Source organism: Ictalurus punctatus, chromosome 11 (assembly GCF_001660625.3).
Source record: "Ictalurus punctatus breed USDA103 chromosome 11, Coco_2.0, whole genome shotgun sequence".
NCBI lineage: Eukaryota > Metazoa > Chordata > Actinopteri > Siluriformes > Ictaluridae > Ictalurus > Ictalurus punctatus.
The window spans coordinates 5,723,393-5,737,102 of NC_030426.2; the positions used below are offsets into that span (position 1 = coordinate 5,723,393).

At 37.6% G+C, this 13,710-nt stretch overlaps 1 protein-coding gene and 1 long non-coding RNA gene across 11 annotated transcripts in view; one reads left to right on the top strand and one right to left on the bottom strand.

The window, feature by feature from the left end:
- The window catches only part of LOC108272075 (TUB like protein 1), a 41,615-nt gene that overhangs the window by 7,146 nt on the left and 20,759 nt on the right, over nucleotides 1-13,710 (top strand). For 2 of the 3 annotated variants that reach the window (XR_001813986.3, XR_006983269.2), the window contains 2 exons: nucleotides 3,208-3,313; nucleotides 3,427-3,603. The exons of the other annotated variant lie outside the window; for it this stretch is intronic. The gene's annotated coding sequence lies outside the window, so the exon portion shown is untranslated. Of the gene's footprint in view, nucleotides 1-3,207; nucleotides 3,314-3,426; nucleotides 3,604-13,710 lie in introns of those variants that run through there. 3 annotated transcript variants of the gene reach the window in all.
- LOC108272076 (uncharacterized) lies at nucleotides 2,433-11,287 on the bottom strand. 8 transcript variants are annotated; one of them, XR_008397205.1, is made up of 6 exons: nucleotides 9,973-11,061; nucleotides 9,528-9,598; nucleotides 9,346-9,390; nucleotides 8,943-9,015; nucleotides 3,167-3,291; nucleotides 2,433-2,934 (listed from the first exon to the last, which is right to left on the bottom strand). It is a non-coding gene; the product is annotated as an uncharacterized LOC108272076 (long non-coding RNA). The 8 variants fall into 8 exon arrangements; XR_008397207.1 differs by lacking the exons at nucleotides 2,433-2,934; nucleotides 3,167-3,291 and adding exons at nucleotides 4,737-6,448; nucleotides 9,691-9,803 and having other exon boundaries at nucleotides 9,973-11,065; XR_008397202.1 differs by lacking the exons at nucleotides 2,433-2,934; nucleotides 9,973-11,061 and adding an exon at nucleotides 11,180-11,279 and having other exon boundaries at nucleotides 3,064-3,291.

Sequence of the window (13,710 nt, forward strand, 5' to 3'; positions counted from 1 at the left end):
AGCTTTTTTGGCACCAGAACAATTTCAAAAACAAACAAATCTTGGAGAGGTTGAATGGTGTCTTATGCCACCTGGATGACATTCATCAGCATGATCAGTGATTCTTTGTATTACTCAAAAAGATACGAAGAGCTGGTGTTATGCTCAATGGTAAATGTAAATTGTACAAAAGAAACATAAGGTTCCTAGGCCGGAATATTGATGAGGAAATGTGCAAAACAGAAAAAAATGTTGGGAAAAAAACAAAACCATGAGCTTTGATAGTGTTTGTTTGCAGATAAACTTTATACAGGAATGTGAATTGTGTTTGTGTATCTTTTTCATACATCATTAACATGTATGACCTTTCATTTTTATTGTGTTGATTTGGGGTATCATTATATTGTAACCTTAGCTGTTTCTGCCAACGCTGTTTCCTGTGTTGTGTTGCTTTTATACAATTCCTCCTTCTGTTAATGTTATTATTAATGTTAGTTTTTACCACACACACACCTTCATTATCAGAGTTGAGATGTACTCTCTGGACTGAACTGCTGATCTGTTAATAAATTCCTCAAAGGCCAACCTGACTCCTGCGTCCTGATTAGTATGGTTAATGGTTCATGAGATATGAGCCAGAAACCTAAAATAATGTATTCTAGTGTCACAATGACGCCAACTGGGCTCCTCGTTCTTGCCCACGTGTCAGGAGGCATCATGTTTGTACCAAGTACCTTTTGGCTACACAATAAATTATAGTAGAGAAGAATAATAAATAAAGGCACAGGTGGCAATCTGTGGAGTCCAAGTACTTTTCGCAAACAGTGCTCCCAATGGCCAGTTTTTGCATGAGCTATATTGAGTTGCATAGAACAATATTGAGAACATAAATGAATTTACTGTTCAAGTTTTGTGATGGTAACTCAGTGCTAACCCTTTGTAATGACTGCTGAAATCTGATTGGCTGATGGTTGATGTTTTTGAACTAACACAGCCATCATAGCACAATATTGCAATGTACTGAATTTCAGTCAACTGGATTTACATCCCCTTAGGATGACCACACCCCAGCTTTTGCAGATATACAAAGAATCTTGTCATTAAGATTAAGAATCCATGCAACCATCCATGGGGAGTTTTGATAAATTAAGCTTCACCCTGCTAGAATTGATTGGCATGTGGCGGCCATATGGTTTACAAATTTCAACACGTTTTCCGTAATGAATGAGTTTAAGACTCATTCAGCAGATGGCGGTAACTGGTTACATCACAACAGACTTAGCAGTTTCACAGCAACTGGGGTGAAAACCTATGCAATCTTGTGAAACTTTTATGTTTTTTATTAGTAATAAATTTTGCAAACTATATTGATTTCCACCTAGTTCAATATTATGGGCTATTTTGTTTAGTTTCATGACAGAATTCTATATCACTTCCTGGTTATAACACTCCAAAAAGGTTTAAGGGGGGTGAATACTATTGCAAGACACTGAAGCGCATTGAAACAAATGCAGTTTTAAATTATATTACAATTTAGCTCAGTGGTTAAGACTATTGATTGGAAGGTCATGAGTTCACATCCCACCAAGCTGCCACTGCTGGGCCCTTGAGCAAGGCCCTTAACCCTCGGTTGCTCAGTTGTATAAACATGAGATAAATGTAAGTTGCTCTGGATAAGGGCATCAGCCAAATGCCATGAATGTAATGTAACGTAAATTGTTTTCTACTTCTCTCCTAGCTGTGCATGTAGTGACTAAAAAAAGGTTCTTTGATTGTAGTGGGTCTGTGCTGGTTTACTGCTGATGTGCTGTGCTTTGTGCCTGTTTTATCTCAACCACAACGTTTTGCATAATGCATGCATAAGCAAAATGCACCACTATCGAATCCAGCATCTGAGATGTTATATCTGTTTCATATATAATCAACTTCATAGGCATCATCTTTTTACTTCCTCAGTTGGCCAACATGACTGCTCTTTACTGGTACATCTTAACCACTAGAAGGCACATTTGAGCAAATGTAGGTCTTATTACTAAAAAAGAGCACAGGCTGGTTCATTGCTTCTGGTTTTGGTTCTCTATGCTCTCAATTGGCTTCCTACATTTTATAGTCAAATGTCACTGTGTTCTGCTGTCACAGTTAACATGTCCAGCAATTAATCCAGTAGTGTATTTGTTCAAGATTCCAAGGATAAATGGAGCATAAATGGCACGGTTTATCCATGCTAGGAAATGGCAACCAAGTAAACATAAGAAAGGAACTGCAACATGACCTGCACTGCAAATAAACAGTGATACAAAGAACAGCCACACCAAATACAGAAGTGATGTTATTCTTCTGCATTTCAGGTTATAGGTAAGATGCATAGAGAACCAAAACCAAAATCACTAAATGGTTGAAGAGGACTTAATTATGTGAAATGCTAGTAATAAGATGCCGACAGTCTTACCACATTATTTTCAACATTTATTTTTAAAATGTGCTGGGGAAAAAACCAAAACAATTACACACCATCAACACTGCAGTGAATGATCTGTAGTAAGATCAATGTATTTTAATATGGTGGGGGTAAAAGTTTAAGTTAAAATACTATGGATAAGTAGACTACTCCTTTTGTTGGCTGCTATGTAGAGCTATGGGGAACTGCTGAGGAACACCTCCTGCACTTTCTCCACATGTTGTTGTGTCTCACAAGGAAGGCAATAGACTGTATAGTTCTCACCTCAATAGGATGTGATGTTTCCCACAAACTATACAACCTACTACCTCATCTTGTGGAAACACATAACCAGGTGTATAGGGCTCCAGAAGTTCTATGTTGAATTTTAAAACACAACATATATTACAGAAAAACTGTCAATGAAACCAACTCCAACATAAAGCTTCATGCGTCGGTGTCGAATCACCATGATGTCACGAGCATCTGGACGAGCAGGAGGTTGATCAGACTGTCTCCTTAGGAAAGACAGTAGATTGTATAGTTATCTCAGAGGGAGGATTACTACCCCACAACTATTCAATCTACTACCTCAGCCTTAAGGACAGTAGCTTTCACACCTAAGCTGCATTTGCAACAAGAGTTTGGGGAAAGACAGTTACACATATAGCATAATAATCTACAAATAATAATAATCATGCTACAATTTTTTTTCTTGTTCTTATTATAAATGAGTATTATAAACACTACCATCCATCCATCCATCTTCTATACCGCTTTATGCTTTTCAGGGTCCCGGGGAAACCTGGAGCCTATCCCAGGAAGCATCGGGCACAAGGCGGGGTACACCCTGGACAGGGTGCCAATAAGGCACACTACATTCAAAGAAATATAATGGTAACTTTAGAAATGTATCATGCCTCTTAACAGAGTTGTGACATATTTATTTCAAAGGAAAGTTTGCACATTTTCTGTCACAAAAATATATCCATGTATTTCTTGTTTTCTAGTTTTGCTGGTCCCAATACACAAATGCTGCTAGTGTACATTTCTTCACGAGGGAATGAAAATCTGTCTTCATCCCTGACTGTCCATACCTTATGCACCTCGGAAGCTATTAAAAGTACTTGCATATGAATTTCCTGTAGTTTAATTATATATGTCATTCTAAATTAAATTCATTTTCCTGTGGCATATTTAATCTTTTTTTTTTTTTTTTAAATAAATTTTGTCAGTTATTTATTTAGAAAATATATCATTTGAAATTAAGGGTTACAGTTTTCAGATTTTAAACTCTAAATCCTAACCAAATGTCTGATACACTTAAAGCTTTACTATGCAAAATGTATGTAAACTAGGCTCTAGGTGAAGCATCTGGAATTGCAAGGAAAAAGTAAACACTTGCAGATCAAGTGTCTACCAGCATTTAGCCACAGTCATCTGCCATGCTCACATCCATGTGAAGTGAAGAGACATGTCAGAGTTCAAAACAGAATATACAAACCATAATGACTTAAGTGCAAGTTTTTATGTTCTACTTAAATAGCTAAATTCTAAAATCTAATGTCGCCACCGGCATATTCAATTGGGATAAATTCGTACATTCAAAGTCTGTATGCCATGTTTATATGTTTCTGTAAAGCTGCTTTGAGACAATGTCTATTGTAAAAAGCGCTATACAAATAGAATAGAATTGAATTAATGTTAACATGGCCTAACTAGCTAGAACGTTAACTAAATAGTTACTCTAAGCATAAGGTATCAAGTGTTTAACATCACTCTTGAAAATTAGCTATTTGAGTAGAACATAAAAACTTTTATTTGTTTGAGCATTCTGAAAGGGTCTGCTTTTCTGTGGGAATTGCAGATGCTTCCCTAATTTACATAAAATCTAATTTTTTTTATATGTTATGGTTCTACTTGCATAAAATTTCAAAAAATATATTTATAAACTGTAGTAACCTGTAATTTAAAATTATGTTTTCATGAGAAATTCTTACCCCTAGCAAGTTCAAAACGTAAAAATAAACAAAAAATGTCAATTTATATATATATATATATATATATATATATATATATATATATATATATATATAGAAAAGAGAGAGAATACTTTTGTCAGGTTCCATTCGCCATAGTATGTGGCCCAAAACCATCCCTGCCCTGTCCCCACATTCTCCAACAACAGTTTATCCTGTAAATTATTCTTAAAGCGTTCTTAAGCATGCAAAATGTAAATATTTTGTTCATAGATACTTTTGTCATTTTACATTTATATATTCATTAATGTAGTACATTGGCATTCGTTTGTCAGATTTCCCCACAAAAATTGTTTATAAAGTATAATGGAACTTCCATCCACAATACCATGTATACATCTTTTCGCCAACAGATACGCAGTACAAATGAGTTATGTAGCTTAATTATTGATTTGTTTTTTGCTTAGGTTTTTTTTTTTTTTTTTTTTTTTTTAACATCAGAATTATACAATAACACTCTGTGTGATGAGTATAGAGTAAATTAGAGTAATATTGTGATGCATTCTGGGACATTTTAGCTGTTTGCAACAAATAACTGGAAAGCTAGGTCCATGAGTTGCTTGTGCTTTCAAATTAATGTATGATGTAAACATTAGCACCCATTAAATAGATTTTCTGACTAGCAGGAAAAATGAGGTCTGAAGTCCTTTTTGATTCATTAAAACCACCGAATTTTGTTAAACATGTGAGAAAAAAGAAATAAAGATTAAAAGGATTAGCGATATCACAGCAATCTTTGGCTTAAAGTCAGGTAAAGAGTGTGATCTTGCATCTAAATGGCACTCCTGTTAGAGGTAACAGTTATCCAGAGTATTACCTTGAGGAAACTATTTTTTTTTTTTTTTTCCCTGTCTGTCCTTTTGGTTTGGTTTTAGAAACCTTGGTCTAGGTTCAAAAAATGTGGTGAAATCTTATTCATCAGCCATGATCATTCCTCAGTGAGCAGGTCATGCCCTTCATCTAAACTCATAAACAGTAATCAGTGGTTGGATAAGAAAAATTCATTACAAAATATTCAGCCGACATATCACAGCCTTGATGGAACACATGATAATTTTGTGTAAACCTTATCCATAACTCTGAACTGGCATTCAGTGAATGGCACGTAGCAGAAGTAATCTGTGCCAGGAAATAGTGCCAATTTTCTGCAAAACCTGCTCCTTTGAAACCTGCAGAAGCCTGTTGTTTAACAGACTGTGGTACACAAAATATCTTGTATTGATAGTTAGTAGTCAGCATAGAGGAAGTTAAAATATGGACCCAAACAAAATGGCTGTCCTGCTGCCATTTTAGATAGCTTGGCTCTGATGAGAGAGAACCTCTAATACCTGCAAAAGTGTTTATTCAATCCAAACATTATGCGCGATTTACAATATATTTGCCATTTCAAGTGTAAATGAAAAAATAATAACAATAATACAATGTCAAAAAGTTAAAATTCTGTCTTTACTTTTGTAATATGCAGATTTCATGTTGGTAATCATTAATACTCTGAAGTTATTTTAACTCTGATCTTGTATGATCAGATATATCTGCAGATCTGATCATTTGCTATTATTTTAAACAAACCCTGGATCTCATAATAACTTGGTGTCTGCAGTGGCAGCTGAGGCAGTTAGACAATACCAAGCTCTGGCATGAAGTTGTGCCCAAAGAGGGTGGCAGACAAGGGTCATGGGAGCAGTCCAAACAATTGACTGGCATGCAAGGAGGGGTAGGGCAGTTGCCCTGTCACTTTGCATAAATTAGCATGTGAACCAGAGACAGTGAAAAGCACCATGGTAGCTCATTAACATGCAAAATTCTTCTTTGGCCTAATTAATGGGGGCAGTGATTGAAATGTTTTGGCATGGCAGTTGGCCGGAGGAAAAGGCGGCCCTCTACTCGATAGGGTGGAAAGAACAGCATGAGTGTGGGGGTGGTGCTTGAGGAGGACAAATAGAAACCTCTTAATTGAGATGTTGAGTCAGTTCGATGGTGAATGGTATCAAGTCTGGAATATAAAATGCAAATATCAAAATCAGTCCATTTTGAAAACTGCTTTAACTCCTGTCAAGGAAGATTGTGCAGAAGATAATCTGCGGCAGAATGCAGATTTAAAATAATTTGGCAGAACCTGTAAACTTGGTATTTTGCCCATAAGCGATCACCATTTAAGAACCAGTTTTTAAGGTCTTTACTCCTCAAGTGCAAAGTGGACTTTAATAATACAGGAAACAATGTCACGGTATCACCTTACTGTCTTCTTAAGGAGTATAATGCATTTAATGCAAATTTGAGGTCCAGTCTGTGCAGTGTTTTGATGTAGCCTTCTTTTTTTTTTATTTCTTTGCCAAAGAATGATTTTTTGTTGTTGTTGTTTTTATGATGCATGTCACTGAAGTCCATGCATCACTGCACACAGTACTGCCTATGTCAGCATAAACGTTGGTGAGAGAATATATGTTAATAATTGAAATTATATTCAAATGGATATTTAACTTCTCATTTATTTGTGTGTGAAATCTTTTTGCGCCTATTCTATAATATTGGCTTAAAATGCACATAAAATAAAATGTAACAACTTGGAAGTGTAAGGCTATTATTTGGATATTATTATTCTGCAGCTTTTTACTGTGCAAACAAATTGTTCAAGGTTCTTTCTTAATATTTCCAACATTAATTGAATTGAAGGATGCTTCACCGTTGACATTTTATTATATATATATATATATATATATATATATATATATATATATATATATATATATATATATATATATATATATACACACATATGTATGTATGTGTGTGTATGTGTATATATATATATATATATATATATACACACATACATACATACATACATATACTTTTTTTTTTTTTTTTTTTTTTTTTTACTTTTAAACAAACCTGGTGCCTCTCCATTCTAACTCCGAGCACTGATTTTGCGGTGACAAAATAAATATGGATGCTAATTTAGCAATCCAGTAATATATTTCCAAATAAACATATTAATCTACATATTAAACTACTTTGACAATGCCATAATATTACAAGGGCTATTTTTTGTTAGTCTTTCTATCATTCAGCAGTAACAGGGAAACCGCCCTGCACACAAAAATAGCATCTCTAAACAGGAAGCCTGCCTTCTGCAGACTTAGTTTGACTCTGTCCTGTGTGTGCGGAGGTCTCCAAGTTCATCTCTTATCATGCTGATAGTGGTGCAACAAAGAAAAGCAGCTATCAAGCCTAGTTTCTTCTTTTGCTGTAGTAAAACAGTTCATTTGGCACATGGGCAAAAGTTGTAAATTAAGTTTTGTCAATGTTATTCTGTGGTGTCAGATTAGACATCAGACCCTTCACAGAAGTCGTATTCTTGTCTCCGAAAATAATCGGTAATGTTATATCTGTTCAGGAAACATGAAAGTCCAGAAGGTCCTATTGGAACCATTACAAACACCTATAAAAGTTTCAGCTAGACACATCATGAATACGTAGCCAGGTTTTAGAAATCTTTCCAAATAGTAAAAAAAACAGAAAAGTCAAGCGTATTATTCAGTGCCCTTTAAAACAACTCCATAGCTGAAATGTGTTTCCTGATGAAGGAAGTGTGACTTTATTCCTGGTTAACTAATAGTCAAAGGCAGAGGCAGAAAGAAAGAGGGAGGGGGAGGAGGGGACACAAAAATAGCAGGAAGTAGAGATGGCAGGCCTGAAAGAAAATATCATGAAGTAACACGACAAGTTCATCTGAGGATAGCAGAGGGGAGGGGAAATCCTTCTCATTTTCTGCCTGTCACCCCGCCCTTTATCTCTCCTGCTCTCTCCATCTCCATTTTTTAGACAACATTATACGCCCATTTTTTTCCCTCCGCTTTGTGTTCGTATTGTAATGGTTGGAAGACTGATCCTTTTTATTCTATAGAAAAACTGCATAAAGTTGTTATTCCTGTTATGTGCTGTATAGAACGTACTTGTAATCAGTATGCTGGCATAAGTACTGAACAGCCACTTTTTCTCAAAAACCATACATTAAACAAATCCAGCAGACCTATCTGAAATATGAATAGAAATTTCTATGATTGAAATATATGTGAAATTAAGGGCTTATGCATACATAACAAAATATTGTATTTTCTGTATATATGCCTCGAATGATAAACTCTACATTTTTGTACGCATGATTAGTGAGTTCAAAAACAAACTACTGTTTAGATAATATTAAAGAATAGATCAGTACTATTGTTTTCCAAAGCTGCCTGTTGCATTAGCAGAGCTAATTCCGCTCTTTACATATTCAATTCTACAATATTAGTTACTAGTTATATAATGCATAGTGTGTGTGTATATATATATAATGTCTTTTTACATTTATGCTATCAGCATTGTTGTTTATAAGTGAAAAGCCACTTACTGTTTGTTTTTAAGATCTCCGCAGTGCGATTAGTGACTACACACAAAATGAATTTTGTCGCTTTTACAGTAAACTATATACGTTCATTTACCTCAGCTTTGTGAATTTCTTTGTTGACCGCCATCATACAAACAAGTTGTATGGAATGATTGAGCTCAGCCTTGCTGTGAATACATGAATACAGACATGGATGAAATCTGATGAAATTGCAGTCAGTATCAGACGGTGCAGAGTCTTCACTTCTTAATTACGATTAGAATATTTCTAACAGTATGGCATGTTACTAGAGAATAATTCTTAAATCGGAACGCATCATAATGGTGGATATGGTAGCAATGGCGACGGAGGGAAGGCAGACACGTGTGCAGGCGGACAACGAGGATGAAAGGAAGCGAGAATGAGCACAAAAAGGAGAAAAATTAAACATTTGTGAGAGAGCAGAAAGTTAAATGTCAGGAAAACAGTGTCCAAACTGAAGGAAAAGTGGGAAATACCTGAGTATGAATTCTGGAGGACGGCAAAGCGACTCGGCCCAAGGGCTAAGGAGCACGATGGGCGGGTGGTAAGGCAGGGAAGGAGGAGGTAAAAGAAGAGGGAGATAAAAGGTTATTTCTGTGTTTTGATAATTCGCTGACAAAAGCAAACAGAGAAAAATAATAAAACGAGAAAAACTAACCGAGCCAGCAGTAACACTCTGCAGCCATGCCCTCCTATCTCCCTGCCCACTACGACCATGATGCCAAGAAACTAATGGGAAAGAGACAGCATGAGGTCACAGCAGCGTGAGAAGGGAAGAAAAAATAATTTAAAGTAGAAATACTTTTGGAGCATGTGCTAACTTTTGGGTAGAAGAGAACAACTGAATTTATGCCTTTGCAAGAGTTGCCAGGGAAAGTAGGATTCCCTTCACCATTTCATCTTGAATACTACGCGGCGTTCGCCTGCCAGGGCCCTGAGGCGTGGAGGGAGAATGGATTCCCTCCAAAATCAGCAAAACAACATATCTTGACACATCCCACCATGAGCACTTTATGACCAATGACAGTTGCCAAGAAAGGAAAAAAGAGCACATGTTTGTTGTGAAATCAAAACTATGAAGAGAATCATATCAGTATACTTACACAAGCTTTGGCTTCTGTTCTAGGAGCAGGTTCATATTAAGAGATAATGCCAGTGATTTAAGCCACCCTTAGAATTAAGAACTATGATTTCTCCCAGAGAGAGAGGGAGTGCAGTGAAGTCTTTTGTCAGCATTTGGCATTCGTCCCAGGTAGTACATGCCTCTCTGTTCCCCTTCTACAGAAGTCATTGCAGCCTCTTTAGCTGCCCTGGCGTTGCCTGTGCTTTTTGTGTGAATTTCCCTATTACGTTCGTGCCCTCTTAGACATAATGGTAAAATTTTCTCTTGGTTAGAACATCTGCAGCATCACAGGCTCTAACTTTGGAAAGAAATCTTTTGGCGGGGAAAAGATCTTTTGGAAAAAAATTACAAAACAATCCAAATGTACAACTTTTGTAGGTGAAAGATTATCCGCCAGTCCACAGTCCTGGACTTTTGGCCTCTTTTTGGCTAGGACCCCAATAAGCTGAGTTTGCAAGAATGTTAAATAGTGACTTGGAAGAGTAAGTTGTTCCTGTGATGAATCCTGTTCAGCTGTGGCGAGAAAAGGGGCTCAGAGCCCAGGCGGCCAGTCGGCCAAGAGAGAGAAGTGTCACCGAAATATTCCAGTGTGACTGCCAAAAAGGTGTACTTTGCCCTCTTCCTGGGCCAAAGGTGTTGAGAGAGAGAAATAAAAAGAGTTTCCTAGCCAAGTGCTGTGCTTGCCGTCCCTCGTTCTCATCTCAGGCATTGTCCAGGACAGCTCAGTGTGTGATGTCACGGCCCCCTTCGCTCGCTTTTGTTGTATGTTCATTTATTTTGCTCTCCCCACTGTACTCCTCAGCTCCTCCCCTCTGCAGCCAACACGTATACACACTACCCCCATCGCAAAAAAAAAAAAAAAAATACAGCGGAAAAGCCTTTCCAGAGTTAACAGTAGTCTACTCCAACAGTCTGTTATGGTTAATAGAAATGAGGACAACAGAGGCAGCAGCGGTAGCAGACTGAGAGAGAGAGAGAGAGAGAGACAGAGACCGAGACTGAGAGAGAGAGAGAGACTGCCTTCAGAAATCTCTCACTATCTCATTGCCTTCCTGCCTTTGCAAGCAGGGAGCTTGTAAAAGTTTCAGCTGCACCGGCTTAGGGCCAGCCCCTGTTGGCAGCATTTCAAGAAGAGCGCTGACTGTTTCTAAAGCACCCAGAGATTGTCAGAGTGGGGGTGAACCTACCGGGGGTAGAGGGGTTCCCATCAATACACACGGGTATTTGGAGAGGGGCATATGTGCCAGCTGCAACTACTCTAGGGTTGAAGCAGAGAGGAAAAGAGAGCAGCCAAGACTGTTCTATGCACACACCTCCCCCCCCCCCCCCCCCCCCCCCCGCACAGACTATTCTGCTTTCCTTCTTCCTTCTGCTTTCTTTCACAGATGAAACTTCAGTATAAAGCAATTACATTGTGAGGTTTGTATAGCTGGTTTCTGAAAAGTGTTTGATCATCTAAAATTTTAGCATTGAACACTGCCAATTATTATTTATGATGGTTTTTGAACCTACTGTTTATATCATTTGACAGTGCATACTTATCTACTAAACTCTTTATCTGTTTTAAAATGTGCGTCATTCTAGAACAAGTAAAAGCAATATGTTATCTGTTGTAACGTTGTCAACTGTCTGCCCTGGGAGAGGCCACCTGTTGCTTGTTTGCACAGCCGTGTGGTTGGCAGGTGTCAACTCAGGACACTGTCCTGCTCTAACCAAGATTGCACCAATACACACACACACACACACACACACACACGTATCTGCACACACTCAGCCATCGCCCACTTACCTCTTTAACCACACATGCAAAGCATGTGAAAGGTGTCACACTACTCCTGATGCATACCCAGATGTACTAAGTTTCAGCCTATGCTATGTTCACCATATGTAAACTGAAGTAGACGCTCTCATATTAAGCACACTTTGCATAAGCCAGACTGCTGGAGAGGAGGGGATGTTGTGTTTGACAAGAAGTAACTACTTCACTCCATTGTATATTGTGAAACAATTAATATGCTTGCTTTATATGTTGCTAAAAAAAAGATACACAGCACAATTTGCTACATACAGTGGTGCATGGAAGTTTGTGAACACACAAGTCATTCTAACAAAGAGTGACTAAAGAAGAATAAAATGAATGTTTTGGAATGGCCAAGTCAAAGTCCTGACCTTAATTCAATAGAAATGTTGTGGAAGGACCTGAAGCAAGCAGTTCATCTGAGGAAACCCACCAACATCACAGAGTTGAAGCTGTTCTGTACTGAGGAATGGGCTAAAATTCACCTCCAAATGCACCTCCAAGCCAGTGTGCGATACTAATCAACACTCAGCGGAAACGTTTAGTTGCAGTTATTGCTGCACAGGGGGGGTCACACCAGATACTGAAAACAAAGATTCACATACTTTTGCTACTCAAAGATACGTAATATTCAGTCATTTTCCTCAATAAATAAATGACCAAGTATAATATTTTGTTTCATTTGTTTAATTGGGTTATCTTTTTCTACTTTTAGGACTTGTGTGAAAATCTTATGATGTTTTAGGTCATATTTATGCAGAAATGTATAAAACTCTAAAGGGTTCACAAACTTTCAAGCACCACTGTATTGTGTTTCACTGTACCTTCTGGTTGCGTTTATTATTCATTTGAAAAGTTAATGAGTTTGTGTTTTGGCAGCTTTACTAAACTCACAGGAACCATAGCTATAGCTTTACCATTCTCTGCATGCTTCACCTGTGAGCTCATCTAAGCAGGCGCATAGACTGTAAATTGGCCCTGATGGACTAATAGTCCTGCCTTCTGCTGTGTTGCCTCTACAAATGGCTCTTACTGCCTTAATGACATTTAATGACTGGATTTTGGGAGGTTAGAAAAGGGCAAGAGAAACAATCTGGACATGTTCTAATGTCCCCTCTCCACCGCATCATTGAAAGCCATGGGTCCTGTTGGGACCAAAAGCCTGGAGGGTGCAAGATCTTTTACTCAGATGCCATTTTCTCACGGTCTGAGTAACATCAGTGTTTCACAGCATCATCTATGTCACATTCAAATGAAATTGGGCATTTTAACACAAACAAAGAGGAATTTGTTGTATATGGAAGTATTTTGTGGACAATTTTCAAAAGCAATTGCAAACTGTATTTGCAATTGCGTTTCCTAATTGTGGACGCATAAATTGTGACAATGAAAATGCAAATCGTGTATTACCGTTTGAGTTATCGTTTACACTAACGTACAGTGTCTGCCAAATTTCAAATGGCACCGCAAAGTCCCATTTGCAGTTGCACTTATCATGTCTTACGAGTTATAATCCTGTCATATCAAAATAGCAATCACAATACCTGTCATATCAATAGTAATTACCCCATTTGCTATTTCACTTCCACGGGGTCACATACGGAGCTTGACAAAATTCAAACAGAATATCAAATCTCATTGCATTTGTATTTCTGATGCCTTGCACAGAAACCTGTCAGTCAGTGTTGTGGGTGGGAGTATACTATGGGGTGTGTTTGTATTTGGAAGTGACGTCAGTCACAGTCGATGGCCAAGAAGGAAAATCTGCTGTACAGATGATTGTGCCAATGCTTTATTTAAAGATAATGGTTAAATCTGCGAGGTGGTTATTCCTTTAAAGTTGAATATTGTTTTGAAGATTTGAGAAGAAGAGGAAGGTGAAGTGATATGCCATTAATTACCCTTGAAATCTCAAAACGT